The sequence below is a fragment of the Armigeres subalbatus genome, chromosome 3 (assembly GCF_024139115.2).
Source record: "Armigeres subalbatus isolate Guangzhou_Male chromosome 3, GZ_Asu_2, whole genome shotgun sequence".
Lineage (NCBI taxonomy): Eukaryota > Metazoa > Arthropoda > Insecta > Diptera > Culicidae > Armigeres > Armigeres subalbatus.
Window position 1 is genome coordinate 209631762 of NC_085141.1, and position 14494 is coordinate 209646255.

A 14494-nucleotide genomic window follows, 5' to 3' on the forward strand; every position below is an offset into this window, starting at 1 on the left:
CTGCGTTCGTATGTACTGCCGCAATCAGTTGAGTAGATGGCAGTAGTGGGCCAACGTATATCAATTCAAAAGTTTACACAGGATTTTCGATAACATTTGTTCTAGCCTAAATATCTGTTATCTGTGAATGATCCTTGCGCCATCTCCAATCGATTGCCAAACGCGGTCCCAATTTAAAATACATTTGAATTAACGGTTGCGGATGTTTACACACGTATCGGATGCCAGCCTCAATATCTGTTATCTGTGGCGCCAGTTATGAATTTCGATAGTCCAGTTCGCTGAGTGCACGACGGTGTTAACTTTGACAGATCCTACAGCTCAGCATAGGGAGATCATTTTAAAATGCTTATAATATTGCGCTTTTTGCACTTTATAAGAGTTCTGCGAGATTTTTTTTCTCACAGTCATCTTTTTCTCACACTCAATACACTCACAAAAGTTTAATTTCCCTTGTATAATATTTGTTCGTGAGTGCTCAATCTGAAAACAAACAGACATCAAATCGTGGCGGGAATAGGCGAATTCGAGAAGGATCCAGTGGTAGAGTGCGCTGCGAGAGTTTGGGAGAAAAGTCGTCAGAAGTAGAGATGTCGTAAAATCCCGGTTAATCGATTAGTTACTAATCGATTACTCTTGATTCTTGTCGATTATTGAATCGATTAATCATTGTATAGTAATCGATTCAAAATTAATCGATTATCACAACGATGAATCGATTAATCGAAATAACCAATTAATTTTCGACATCCTTATGATGTCGTAAAATTCTGATTAATCGATTAGTAACTAATCGATTACTCACGATTCCTCTCGATTATTGAATCGATTAATCGTTGGGTAATAATCGATTCAAAATTAATCGATTATCACAACGATGAATCGATTAATCGAAGTAATCGATTAATTTGCGACATCTCTAGTCAGAAGCCATTATTTACATTCAAAATCAATTTTTATTCGTAAACTTTATTTCTCTTTTTGGTATATGGTCGCATGTTTTCCACTTGCAATGGCTTCTTACAGTCTTTAAGCAGCTGTTGAAGACGAATCCCACTCAAATAAGCCGCGAATACAAAATCCGGGAATTCATAACCAAGATAGTGTGGTGGAGGCACTGCAAGAGATGTGCTGTTTAATCGGAAAAATCATATGCAAGCACCCACCGGATGGAAGCTCATCCCAAAGAAAACAAAATTTTCTTCCAATGAATCGCCTGCTTTTAGCGTGCTTACAGCGGCACACTAGGAGTTAACTTTCTGAAATCAGTATGGCGAAAGGCATCTAAGGTTCGATTTCTCAAAATTAAGCACCTTCATCGAAAAAATATTTGGTAGGCGTAGTAGCGGACATGTTCCTACATAACCGGTACCAAATAGTTTTTCATGAAAAACTTCTAATTTTGAGAAAACCTGCGTTAGATGTCTTTCGCCATACACATTTCTGATGGTTAACTCTTGCTGGCTATTCTGCGCTTATACTATAGCGCCTGGATGTGACAGCGGCGGGTAGAAAATCAGCCACTGCCAATAATTCATTTGCGACTATTTCAGCTTTCATAAATGGTTGGATTAACCAGAAAACGCGAAAATCGTACTCCCTACGTATGCTGCCAATGCACTTTTTTGGCCAACGACACTTTTTTCGTGGTTCTTGTGACGACCACCAGATGTCGAAATGATCGATGAGCTTTACTCAAATTCGCCTATCGATTTAGCGTACACGCTTACATGTGACTCACAAGTAAAGGGTTATAATTGGGTAAATTTTAGTAACAAAAATCGATCAACCCGAAATGAGAGTGAGTGTGAGAAAAAGAAGCGGGCAAAACACAATCTACACATAACTCTTCAAATTGATGAAATCGGCAATAAATTATAGACAAAATGTAATTAAAATCTAATTGATGTACGGTACGGAAAAAGTTTTGAATTACATATCTGGAAGCTTATCTCAATTTTTTGAATATTTTCCAATCTATCATACATCATACAGTTCGGAACTTTTTCCGCACCATACACTGGCCCAAATAAAATATGGAAATTCATAAGTTACGCCTTATGAAACATCAAAAGTTCATCTCATAATCGCTTCATAAGGCGTTTATAAAATTCATAATCATTAATATTAATTACATACATTTACCTTATGAATTCCAATACTATTCATTATGAATAAAAATCATAAGGTAATCTTATGGAGCAAAATGTCATTTCATATGTTCATCTCGTTCATCCCCGCGGTTCATCCACCGGAAAAATATCACGTATGATTGTTTTGTTTTGCACCCCAACCGAAAAACTCTTCGACAAGTTTTGTAAATTAATCCCTTCATATTGGGATCTAAGCAAGTATCAAAGTAGCTCTCTGCGATCTTCTGCGATGTACCAGGAAACAGGGGAAACGGCCGTAGCAAGGTGATGTGAGGAACCGGCATCGGTTGTGGGAAGCGTGTTGTCATCAGCGCGTAACAATGGATTCTGTGATGTAGCAAGATCAAGAATTATGAGCGGAGTTTGCAGATCTGGTCTATTAGCAGCAATGTAAGTACCCAAAAAAATACCATTGGAATTTTACTTTCTCAACACTGCTATAATTATTGGTAAAATTTATAAATAAATTGGAGATTAAATTATATTTGTTATATTATATTTATTGGATGATATTTTTAATGCAAGTATATTTATTTCAGCACTTGAATCATTTCTGAAGACAACGGAATGTTTTCCAGGCCCTCAACCGGTGTCAGCCGAAGCTAATGAGGGTGCAGCCAGGAAACGTGCCAAGATGTGTCCGGACTCCGGAGAAGAAAACTTGAGCGATTGACTTGATGGAAATTTGAGCAATTGGTTCCTTCTTTGGGACAGGATGCGCGGTATTCGGAAGGATATAAGGAGAACATGACCAAGTGTCTGAAATCGTTGAAGCAAATACGTGTATCATGACCTGGAGCTGAAAAGGATCCGCTGCCCAAATGAGTTCCGGGCTTATGGGGTGGTGATAAATTTGAAGGATGAGAACTTCCGGTGGGAGTTGTGCCAAAGAATTTTTCGATCGATGAAGTTTGTATTCGCGTTCCAGAGTAATGGCTATATACATGTATCTTCCGCTTAGTTCGAGAACTTACATGAACACTTGCATTCTGTTATCGGTACTTTAATCAAACCGTGTGTCTTAGAAACCATGTTGAACCTTCTAGCTTCTCATTGGAGCACTTGATCGATTTATTGGCCTTTGAAGACACTGAAGCTGCTGCCTCGTTTCTATACGAGCGGTAGCGTTGGAAAAGCCATTTGCGATGAACTTGAGAAAAGTCAATTCTGGACGATCACTAACTCAAAACCAGTTTCACTAAATCCATGAAACTTCCAAGAAGATTTGCTTCCATTAGACATTCCACAAGGAACCGCAGAGGATTCATTTAGGCATTCCGAAGGGAATGTTGTGGGCCCTCCTTAGCCGTGCGGTAAGACGCGCGGCTACAAAGCAAGACCATGCTGAGGGTGGCTGGGTTCGATTCCCGGTGCCGGTCTAGGCAATTTTCGGATTGGAAATTGTCTCGACTTCCCTGGGCATAAAAGTATCATCGTGTTAGCCTCATGATATACGAATGCAGAAATGGTAACTTGGCTTAGAAACCTCGCAGTTAATAACTGTGGAATTGCTCAATGAACACTAAGCTGCGAGGCGGCTCTGTCCCAGTGTGGGATGTAATGCCAATAAGAAGAAGAAGAAGGGAATGTTTTAGGGATTCCAAAGAGAATCTCTGTAGGGATTCCAAAGGAAATCTCTTCAGGAATTCCAAAGGGAATCTTTTTAGGGATTCCAAACGGAATCACTTTAGAGATTCCAAAAGGAATCTCTCTAGGGATTAAAAAAAAATCCAAAAGAAATCCCCTTAGACATGCCAAAGCAAATTTCTATAGGGATTCCAAAGGAAATCTCTTAGGAATTCCAAAGGGAATCTCTTCGGGGATTTCGAAGCGAGTCTCTCTGCGGATGTCAAAGTGAATCTCTTCAGGGATACCAAAGTGAAATTATTGAAATCTTTGAAAAAAATGAAAAGAAAATCTCATCAAGGATTCCTATGGGAATTTCTCTAGAGATTCCAAAGGGAATCTCATTAGAGATGCCAAAGGGAATCTCTTTAGGGATTCTAAAAAGAAACTTTTTTGGGATTCCAAAAGGAATCTCTTTAAGGATTCCAAAAGAAATTTCTTCAGGGGTTCGAAAAGAAATCTCTTTAAGGATTCCAAAGGGAGAATCTCTTTAGGGATTCCAATGGAAATATATTCAGGGATTCCGAAGCGAATATCTCTAGGGATGTCAAAGTGATTCTTTTAAGGGATTCCAAAGGGAATTTCTTTAGGGGTTCCAAAGGGAATTTCTATAGAGATTTCAAATAGAATCTCTTTAAGGATTCCAAAGAGAATCTCTTCAGGGATTCCAAAAGAATCTCTTTAGGGATTCCAAAAGAATCTCTTTAGGGATTCCAAAAGGAATCTCTTTGGGGATGCCAAATGGATTCCTTTTAGGGATTCCAAAGGAAATATCTTCAGGATTTCCAGGATTCCAAACTCTTTAGGGATTCTTAAGGGAAACTCTTTAGGGATGCCAAAAGGAATCTCTTTAGAGATTCCAAAGGGAATATCTTTAGGGATTCCAAAGGGAATATCTTTAGGGATTCCAAAGTAAATCTCGTCAGGGATTCCAATCTCTTTAGGAATCTCCTTAGGGATTTCAAAGGGAATCTCATTAGGGATTCCGAGGGAAATCTTTTCAGGGATTCCAAAGGAAATAACTAGCGATTCCAAGGAATCGTCCAGGGATTTCCAGAGGAATCTTCCAGGGATTCCTAAAGAAATTTTTCTGGAATTCTCAACGAAAACTTCCAGTGGTTCCCAGAAAAATCCTCCAGGGATTCCCAAAAGATCAAGCAAGAACATTAACTGATAATTGCAGGCGCAATTATTAAACAAATCGCAAATAGCGCCGTTAGAGAAAGCTTTATTAAATAAGAAACTAGTGTAAGAGAATTTATTATTTAATATTATTAATTGAGAAAAAAATACAACAACTCCATGCAAATCGACACACGAAACATTGCACCACCAGTTGCTCAAAATTTTCAACTTTGAAATGAAATGGAACCAACGAGCACGTAAAAAATATCAGCAAATCTAAGTGGTGGATAATTCGTGGAAAAGGAGAAGCGACGTGATAAAACTCATTTTGTGGAACTAATGTTATTTACATTTACATGAGTTGAAATTTAAATTTTATTAATTTTATAAACAATTATTGTCAAAATAAAACTCTTACTGTTTCTCCAATCAAATAACTTAATTTAATTTCTGATGTTTCCAAGAAAATACATATATTTAACATGAACATATCATACTCCAATCTTAGGAGCTCCATTAGATAAACTTATGAAATTTCATAAGGACTCTATGGATTTCAATGGCAGTAATATGAACTTAAACATTCATTCGTTCTGCTTCATCCACACACTTAAAAGACAATTTTTATCTCGGTAAAATGAATTGACGAACATGGTCGTAAAAGTTCATTTTAACTGATATCTCGTTAATAAATATGACGTTTACATAAGTTACTGAAACTCGGTAGTCAAGTTTGCCATAGTAATCGGTAGTTTGGAATTTGACTGAGTTTCGGCAAACTTTACTGTCAAACGTATAACCCCTATAGCGTGCTCTGTTAAAAAACACGTGAAGATAAGCAGTGGAAAAATAAAAATTACATTTTAAATTTTCTTAGTAAGTATTCAACCTGATTCCAATTGCCTCTACTAACAGGACACCTCGCAGGACACTATAATCTGTTCAAAATTAGCATAACTAATGTTTGTATTAATTTCAGCTCCAGCTGTATTTCAAACAGAAAAAATACAAATTAAACAGCATGGATGGAAACAACTAACCCCCGGAATAAACACGCTGAACGTCATTGGAATCAGGAACCTATATTGGGACCAGGATTATTTGAGCAGCGTAACAATAAACGTAACAAACGTTGAAAACGGGGATAGAGCGAGCTACACAATTGGTCCTGCTCTCTGCAGGATCGTGAAAAGATAGTATTAGATGACTGCCAGAGCGATAAGAAAGAATCCTGTTCATTTTGGTAGGCAATACCGTGTTCGCATTACTTATTAACATTCTATCTAAGGTTTTATTTAAAATGTTCATATTGTTTTTCACAAAAATACCTTCAAAATATAATTTCTTTCCATACTGAATACGGTTTTCATTTTTGTTTTGATTTATATAAAAATAAATAAAAATAATTATTATTCACTGAATTTCGGCAAAGCGCTTTACCGAAGTGATCGGCAACGCACTACCGAACGGCACGGTAAATTTTGACAGCTGGGTAGAATCAAACATTTTACGACCAATCGGTAATTTGAACTTTCACCGAGATTTTTACCGAAATATCAGCTGTTGGATTCTCGGCAATTTATTTTACCGGCCTCGGCGAAAAAAAATAAGTGTGCAGGAGTTCATTCCATTTCATAAGGCTAACTTATGATTTTCAAACTGATTCCTTGTGGCTAAATTTCATAAGGCAAGTTAATGAACATCGAAAGGTTTTTTACGGCAGTGTACATCAATCAGATTTTAATGAATCGACTGCTTTGAGCGTGCTTACAGCGGCACACTTGGAGTTAACTTTCTGAAATCAGTATGGCGAAAGGCATCTAAGGTTCGATTTCTCAAAATTAAGCACTTTAATCGAAAAAATATTTGGTAGGCGTAGTAGCGGACACCATCCCTCATAACCGCTACCAAATAGTTTTTCATTCAAAGTTCCTAATTTTGAGAAAACCAGCGTTAGATGTCTTTCGCCATACAAATTTCTGGCGGTTAACTCTTGCTGGCTATTTTGTGCATATACTATAGCGCCTGGATGTGGCTGCGGCGAGTAGAAAATCAGCCACTGCCAATAATTCATTAAATTTTGTCTAGAATTTATTATAAGCATTTTAAAATGATCTCCCTATGCTGTTCTGTACACGGTTAAACTCATCTACCCAAAATGAAGTTCAAACAACTCAAAATTAAGTTCAATTCACTTAATTTGGACCGTTGGTGGGGGAAGCCAATTTTGAGTTGGATGGCCCAACTCGGATTTGAGTAGTTTCCGTTTGATCCCGTGTGAAAAGATTAAGTTGTTTCCACTTAATGTTTAGTTCAAATGGGTTAAAACAACTCAAATTTGAGTTCAACCCCTTTAACCTAGCGTTGGCTTCCCCCATCGAACTGCTATCGTTGGGTGGTTTTCTTTCTCTGTTTTTGACATCGAATGATGGTACAGTCGGGATTCGCTTAAAGAAACTATTTATAGGATAAAATCTATACCATTTTAGTATAAATGAGATTTATTCGTTGCTCAGTTTAAACAGTATTCCATCATAGTATACAAATTAAACTACCGAAGATTTGCGCGGAAGTATTTTCTCTAGTATATTTGGTGTTGACAGTTCGTCAATAGCGTGTAAAATAAGCGCTCATTAAGTACAAAAGTGAAATTCTTGAACTTATTCTAGAATTTAAAAATGCATGGCGATGGTAAACACATCACTTGCGTGAAAGGTAAGTTGTGCAGAAGAGACATAGCACCAATCCACGCTATCCACGGGTTCCACACAACTGCAGTTCCAAATCTCGCGCTTAGTTTCATAGGGGCGTAACTGTATTGATCGATTTCTCTTCGTCGATGCTTTCTTTTTATTATTGCAGCGAATTTTGCTAGCTCGGCGCCGATTTTATGATTTGGTGTGATAAAGGATGATTGTATATTGCACCAGAATCAATAATCACGGTTGTAGCTTTTGAAACAATTGAATTATTAACAAAATATAAAATCGACTAAGAGAAATCGATCAATACAGTTACGCCCCTATGAAACTAAGCGCGAGAAATGTTTCTTTGCAGGCAATGCCGGTGCATTGATGATGCCATCTCCAAAAACCATGATCGAATCAGCGGATAAACTGTTTCTTGGAAGCAGTTGGACTATGAGATGCCGCGGTACATTTCATCGGGTGCTACGAAACCGAAACGCGTCGGATAATGCCGTATCCATGAACTTCGAAGCGATGAGTAAACAAGAGAGTTTTGAGCCTAATTAATTTGTTAAGATTTAGTCGGATTAAGTTTTAAGATGTATTCAGAAATATTGTAACGCGAAATAAAAGCTAAATTACGATCATATTTTTATTTTCATTATTTTATGAACAAAACAAAGCAACAATTCAATGCAGAATCCAGCGAAAATTCCTAGCCAAATGAAGTAAAACTAATGTTGAATAAAGTCATCTTATACATTACTCCCCATAAATCCAAGTTATACTATTGCGGTATAAAGCGAACGTAAACTACCCGGATAAAAATTTACAGTAACTTGTATGACATAACCCATTGAAATACAATAGATTGTGTGGCAAACAATACAAACTATTGTATGCTTATTGTAAAATGTTCACGGTTGTAGAAGATATTTATTGTATGTACATTAAAATAACAATATATTTAAATGTTTCCGATATATTCTATTATATTTTTATTGTTCGCTTATGTTTACTATTGCTCATCCAAAAACTAAACAAATTTTAAAAGTATTCGGTTTGGATGATCTGGAAAATCGTCTAATGTTATTGAATTAATATAATTTTGAATTTATTTCATGGATTTATTATATCGATGAAATAACAATTGAAAACAATAAAATTACAGTAGCTTTGTTTGTTAAATAAATAAAAATGTTATACCGATTCTCAAGTATATATTTTCATATTACAGGTCTTGTTGCAGGTCTAGAAATGTTATGCAACACAAATTTGATTTCAAAAAAATGAAAGGGAACAAAAACTTTTGCCTATCATTTTACTCGGAGAATGGCTGGATTCATTTGAGCGTGTACAGTTTTGTTTATAATTAGTGAAGAGATGAAAATAATGAAACTTTATGGTGCAGAAAGTGTCTTTTTCATTACAGTTTCTGCTGCTGGGCAAGCGGTAGATCACTATGGCTTCTGTACCGTGGTAAGTATCTGAAGTGTTGAAGCGCGTTAGAGCATTATTACTGGGCGCGAGTATTTTGATCACCCTCACTGTACTGTCATTTTAGATTAGTCACTCTCGCATCGGTCACTTGGGCTTATTCTACGAGTCGAGTGACGTTAGATTGCTCGAATGACGTGAGAAGAGTCGTATAGCCCCATTTGAATAACATGGTCACCTCACGCGAGAATTGCTAAAATCGAATCACCTCACGTCACTCGACTCGTAGAATAAGCACAACTATTTTCGGTTATCATTTTGGTGGTTGCTTTCCGTATCGGTGACGTTCGACGTTTGATAGTTCATCAAATAGTAGCGCTGTTATTTGGTCAATTTGGTCACCTGTCAGCTGCGCTGACTGACTGGCTACTGTTTTAGCAGCGCGTTTAGTAGCGACCAGTATTGCCTGATTTTCTCAAAATTGCACGCGGCGAACCCTGCATGAAAGGTACCGCCGCGCTTTTTGCACCCCGTTTACTTGATTCTTATGGCTGAATAGCATTGCGGTGTATCGTTTGGCGCGGCCGTACCTTTCGACAGTCATTCGCCGCGTGAAGTTTTGTGCAAGTACCCATTTGGGAACACTACAAACGCCGCGCAGTGTATCATATCCAGAAAATCTGACAATAAAGTGTCAAGTAATGATACTGCGCTGACAAACGGTTTATATTCACCACCGGTAATCGTAATCTTATTGATCTACAAAAGTTCAATGTACATAATGAACGCAGTGGTTCATCCCGAACAAAAAATAAATGAGAATTTTATCATCATAATACCTGATGACATGCCTGGTAACATGTATCCTTGTTCCTTTACAGAAATGAAGCTTATGATAAATAAAATACTGCTGCTTGCTGGTCACTGATTCAAAATCGTTCAGTGGCTACTATTGGCCAATCTCACCAACGGGATATAATAAGAACTGATGCAGGTAATTTTTTCTTTTCTTCTCGACGTGTTTTTTCTAATAAAACTGACATTCTTATATAATTTACATTTTTCACAGGTTTATATCTACATGTATTGTCTATTCGGAACAAAGTTAGTACGCTTTTTAAACCGATGTTGGATTTTTCACCAGATACAGGCAACCCACTGAATTTTGGAAGTAGTGCGCTGGATTCGTCTGAAGATATGCTAAACAACCGAAGGAAAATAAAATAATTTGTAAAACAATTAATTGTATTGTATTTTTATTGTAATACTAGTCGACCCGGTAGACGTTGTCCTGCATAGTAGGCGAAAATGCGCGTTGTGCACTGCCCAAGCAAAATTTCCATACGATTCTTAATTTTAGTTTTTCACGATTCAAACACCTTTACTTGTGATTTTCGCATGAAAAAATATTATATAAACCCGTCGGAAACGATAATGAACATAATTGCTGAAGAAATGAATAAAATCCATCCAGCCGTTTTCGAGTTATGCGGATACGAACACAGACCATTTCAATTTTATTATATAGATTGGAGTATAATGTATTCTAAATCCTTTTGTATTTCTATTGTAAAACAATAGAAACAGTAATTGAAAACATTTAAAACACAATGTTTTCTATTGTTTTTTCGCTCGAAATCATCCTATTGAAGAACCGTAAAATCAATTGTTTTGCTCCGAATTTTGTATGGAAAATTTTCGATTTTTTTATTGTAAAGATACATAACAACCCCCCTTTTTAATTGTAAAAGTCCCATTTACCATTCATTTTATCGTGGAAAACCATTATTTCTCATGTGATTTTATTGTCAAAATTCCATTATATTCAATGGTAAAAAAATTATGTTTTAAATGGTGTTGTAACAATAAAGTTTATGATATTTTAATGATATTTTATCCGGGTAAGCCGGGGTCAACCAGGTGAATAGCCAGTTAGTATGACTTTTAACCTATTTGGTATTTAATTTTTTCAGAGTGTGGGTCACTTTTTAGTTGGGCCTCCGCTGGTTGGGCCATGGCCCAACTAAAAAGCAACCGTACGTCAAAATTAAATGTAAACACGGAAAACGGGATTGGGCGTCACTGGACATCATTTGTGATGTTCAAGTCAAAATACACGTGCTCAAATGGCTGTCAGTTGACCCAACTAAAAAACCGAATTCGTTAGTTGGGCCGAGGTCGTGGCCCAACCAGCGAATCGCGACTGTATGAAAGAGATGCCTGATCGAAAATATCTCAAAATTTGGGTTGTTTGATCTACCCGTGTAGGATCTATCAAAGTTAACACCGTCGTGTGTCTTCTTCTTATTTTTACTTGGATTCGTCTATATAGACAAACCGTAACATTTTGTAACGCAATACTGTGTACCCACCCACCCCGTAATGCGTTATGTAATTTGTGAATGAGCCCATGATTGAATTATCTATGGTATGTATCCATCACGGAGAAAAAAATATGGTAAACTCAACCATAATTTGGTTTATTTCAACCAATATTTTAGTTGGAACAAACTAAAATACTCTGTTGATTTTTTCGCAGCTTTTTAGTTCATCCAACCAATATTTTGTTTGATTCAACTAATTTGTTGGTTCTATTTTGACAGTTCGTCAAACAATCTAAACTGTAGGTTGTTTCAAACAAAAATTTTAGCTTGATACAACCAAATACTAGCTTAAATCAAATATTAGAATTGTTTGATTCAAACTAATATTTTGATTGTTGTTACATACGCATATTCCCTCCCGTTCCTCCCTAGTCCCTTCCATTCAGATTTTTTCTCTTTTATTGGAAAATAATCAACAATTAGCCATTTGTATACAACATACATATTTTATTCTTTGAAAACACGTTATTATTATTTTGATATTTTCGTTCCATATCTATCTGGAAGAGGAAAAAACGAATAAATAATTGTGTAGTCTAGTTGTTTACATACTTCTTACCAAACAGTCCGAAAAGATTATTTTTTTAATAGCCCAGAAGGGGTGACGACTATGGACAACTATTGGACGAAGGAAATATCATGCTGTACCTGAAAATATAAGCAAAGATTATCCTGATACCAGACGTTTAGAATTTAACTCTAAAGAAGATGTTGCATTTACCTTTAATTTTAGTTGATCCGGAAGAAAACAGTGGAAAAAACAGTTTGTCCCAACTTTGGTTCTGTCGTGGTTGAAGTAGTTTTCTTTTCACACCAGCAGCCAAGAGAAAAAGTAACTGACAATAATTGAATAAACTAAAATTTTAGGTTGTATCAAACATAGATGTGGTTTGTTTTTTTGGTAAACATAAATAAAGTTTAGCATCAACTTTCTGTTCACTTTAAATCAACCTAATATTTTATGTTGTCATCAAGCTGTCAAACCAACAACTTATAAATGTATACATATATGGTTGAAATAAACTAGACTTTAGGTTGATTCAACAAGAAATACAATTTCGAACAACCATAATCAATGTTGAATTGATATATTTTTTCAAGCAGAATCAACCCAACAAAGAGCTTAATCACAAACAAACAAAAATGTTTGAATTTAGGAATATACATTTGAAAACAACCAAAATCATAGTTTAAAAAACAACCAAACTATTAGTTGTTTCAAACTGAACCGATTATTCTCCGTGATGGTATCGTAGTCAATTATATAATAATTATATCATGAATAATTTTCAAGATAGCCTCTACAATTTTTAGATTTTAGATGATACTGTCGGGATTCGCTGGTTGGGATTTTATAGTCTATCCGGAATAAATTTATAACGCTTTTTATACCGAAGTTGTATTTTTCTCCAGATACAGGCAACTTTCATAACTTCGGAAGTAGTGCGCTGGATTCGCCTAAAGATGCGCTAAACAACGCATCATTTAGTTTGACAAATAAAACTTCGGAAGAAAGTTCAGTTCGGAAGTCCCTACTTCCAAATTCTAACTTATGGTGCTACGCCGACAATATATATTTATTCACCCAACGACCGATAGAGTGTTGTTTCCTGTGGATTACATGCGGATGCCCCAGTGAGCAATATATGTATTAATTATCTAAGCTATTGAGTTCTCCAAATCCAAAATCACCAACACTAATGTCACTGTGTAGGATGTATAAAATAAAAGTGGGTGGTAATCCAGTTGCAGCAAAAACATCACAAACACTGCGAGAGGAATACAGCGGATTCACGCACACTTTTATTCATTTGGAGAACTCAATAGGTTAAGCCACACACACACACACGCCCAAGCAGGTTTAGGGCTCATCCGTAGACCCCGTAGCATTAAGCCAGAGATAGAATCTACAATCCATTGTCAACTTAGAACCTAGTGTTTGTATTTACTGCTACAATTACTGTCTCGAAATAGTTGGGTTATTGGGGGACTCGTGTTGATTTAGATTCGAAGTGATTTAATTTCAGATACAGCATACCGATACGTACCCGTGTGTGCCCGTGTACAACTTGATCGGATTTGATTCGTTGGCGTTAGACAGAAAAATTGAGGTAGTGTTGAGAGTATTCGATCGGACATTCGAGTGATCCACAGAACCTACCCTGAGCTTCATTCTCGGTAGTTAGTCGGGCGGTATAGGAAGCTGGATTTGTTCTAAAACGCACCTTACAAGAGCCCATGAGGAATCATTCATTTTCTAGCTGATGTTTTCGTTCAATTGTCAATGTCCTCCCGAAAGTTTGATGAAAAAAATAGACGACAAAAATATTGTCAATACTTATGTCGTCTGGGGCGTGCTAACGAGTGTGCGTGTGACTGATCGAAAAAAAGCTAAAAAAATAAAAGCACAACATACCGAGAGCTTTTCGATTATAGGGTATATATCTTTTACGCATAATATGCCTTCTCTTGACAAAACATCAATGAGGAAATACGTATGAGGTGAATATAATATCTATTATAATAGAATTATAATTCAAATAAAATTGTATGCATTTTTAAATTATTTGAAACTAAGTTGTGTATCGTGTGTCCATAAATATAAATGCTCCCCTTTGACTTGTTTAATAGTTTTTGTAGCTAGCAATTTTCCATATTGTCTATTTTAATATATAACAAAAAATTGGTTTATGCTCGCACTCGCACATCTTGAAAACGACAGGATATCAAATTTGTTCTTTATAACATCCGACGGGGTTATAAACTATTTATATATCTCGTGTGAAAATTACGAGTAAAATTAAGAAACTCATGAAAAACTATAAAATAGAGATGGCATGGAAATTCCAACAGGTCTACGAGTAGCAAAACTGCAAATCTAGACCAACATTTGAAAAGGGCGGAACAGCCAAAATGTAAACATTGCAGTTTTTCGTTTCAATGCATAGAATATGATGCAAACTAGCCCATAGTAATGAAAAAAAAATATTTTCTATCAGTAAAAATTATTTTGAGATACTTGAAAAATGGCGGATTTCCATCCTGGTTATATTCACCAAACATGGTTCTTACGCTATTCTTT

General features: G+C 36.2%; 2 long non-coding RNA genes across 2 annotated transcripts; both read left to right on the forward strand.

The window, feature by feature from the left end:
- The first annotated feature begins 7358 nt into the window (after positions 1–7358).
- On the forward strand, positions 7359–8240 carry LOC134224753 (uncharacterized). The gene is made up of 2 exons (XR_009983046.1): positions 7359–7619; positions 7962–8240. It is a non-coding gene; the product is annotated as an uncharacterized LOC134224753 (long non-coding RNA).
- Positions 8241–8880: 640 nt separating this feature from the next.
- Positions 8881–10236, forward strand: LOC134227930 (uncharacterized). The gene is made up of 3 exons (XR_009983793.1): positions 8881–9070; positions 9910–10022; positions 10098–10236. It is a non-coding gene; the product is annotated as an uncharacterized LOC134227930 (long non-coding RNA).
- The last annotated feature ends 4258 nt before the right edge of the window (positions 10237–14494 follow it).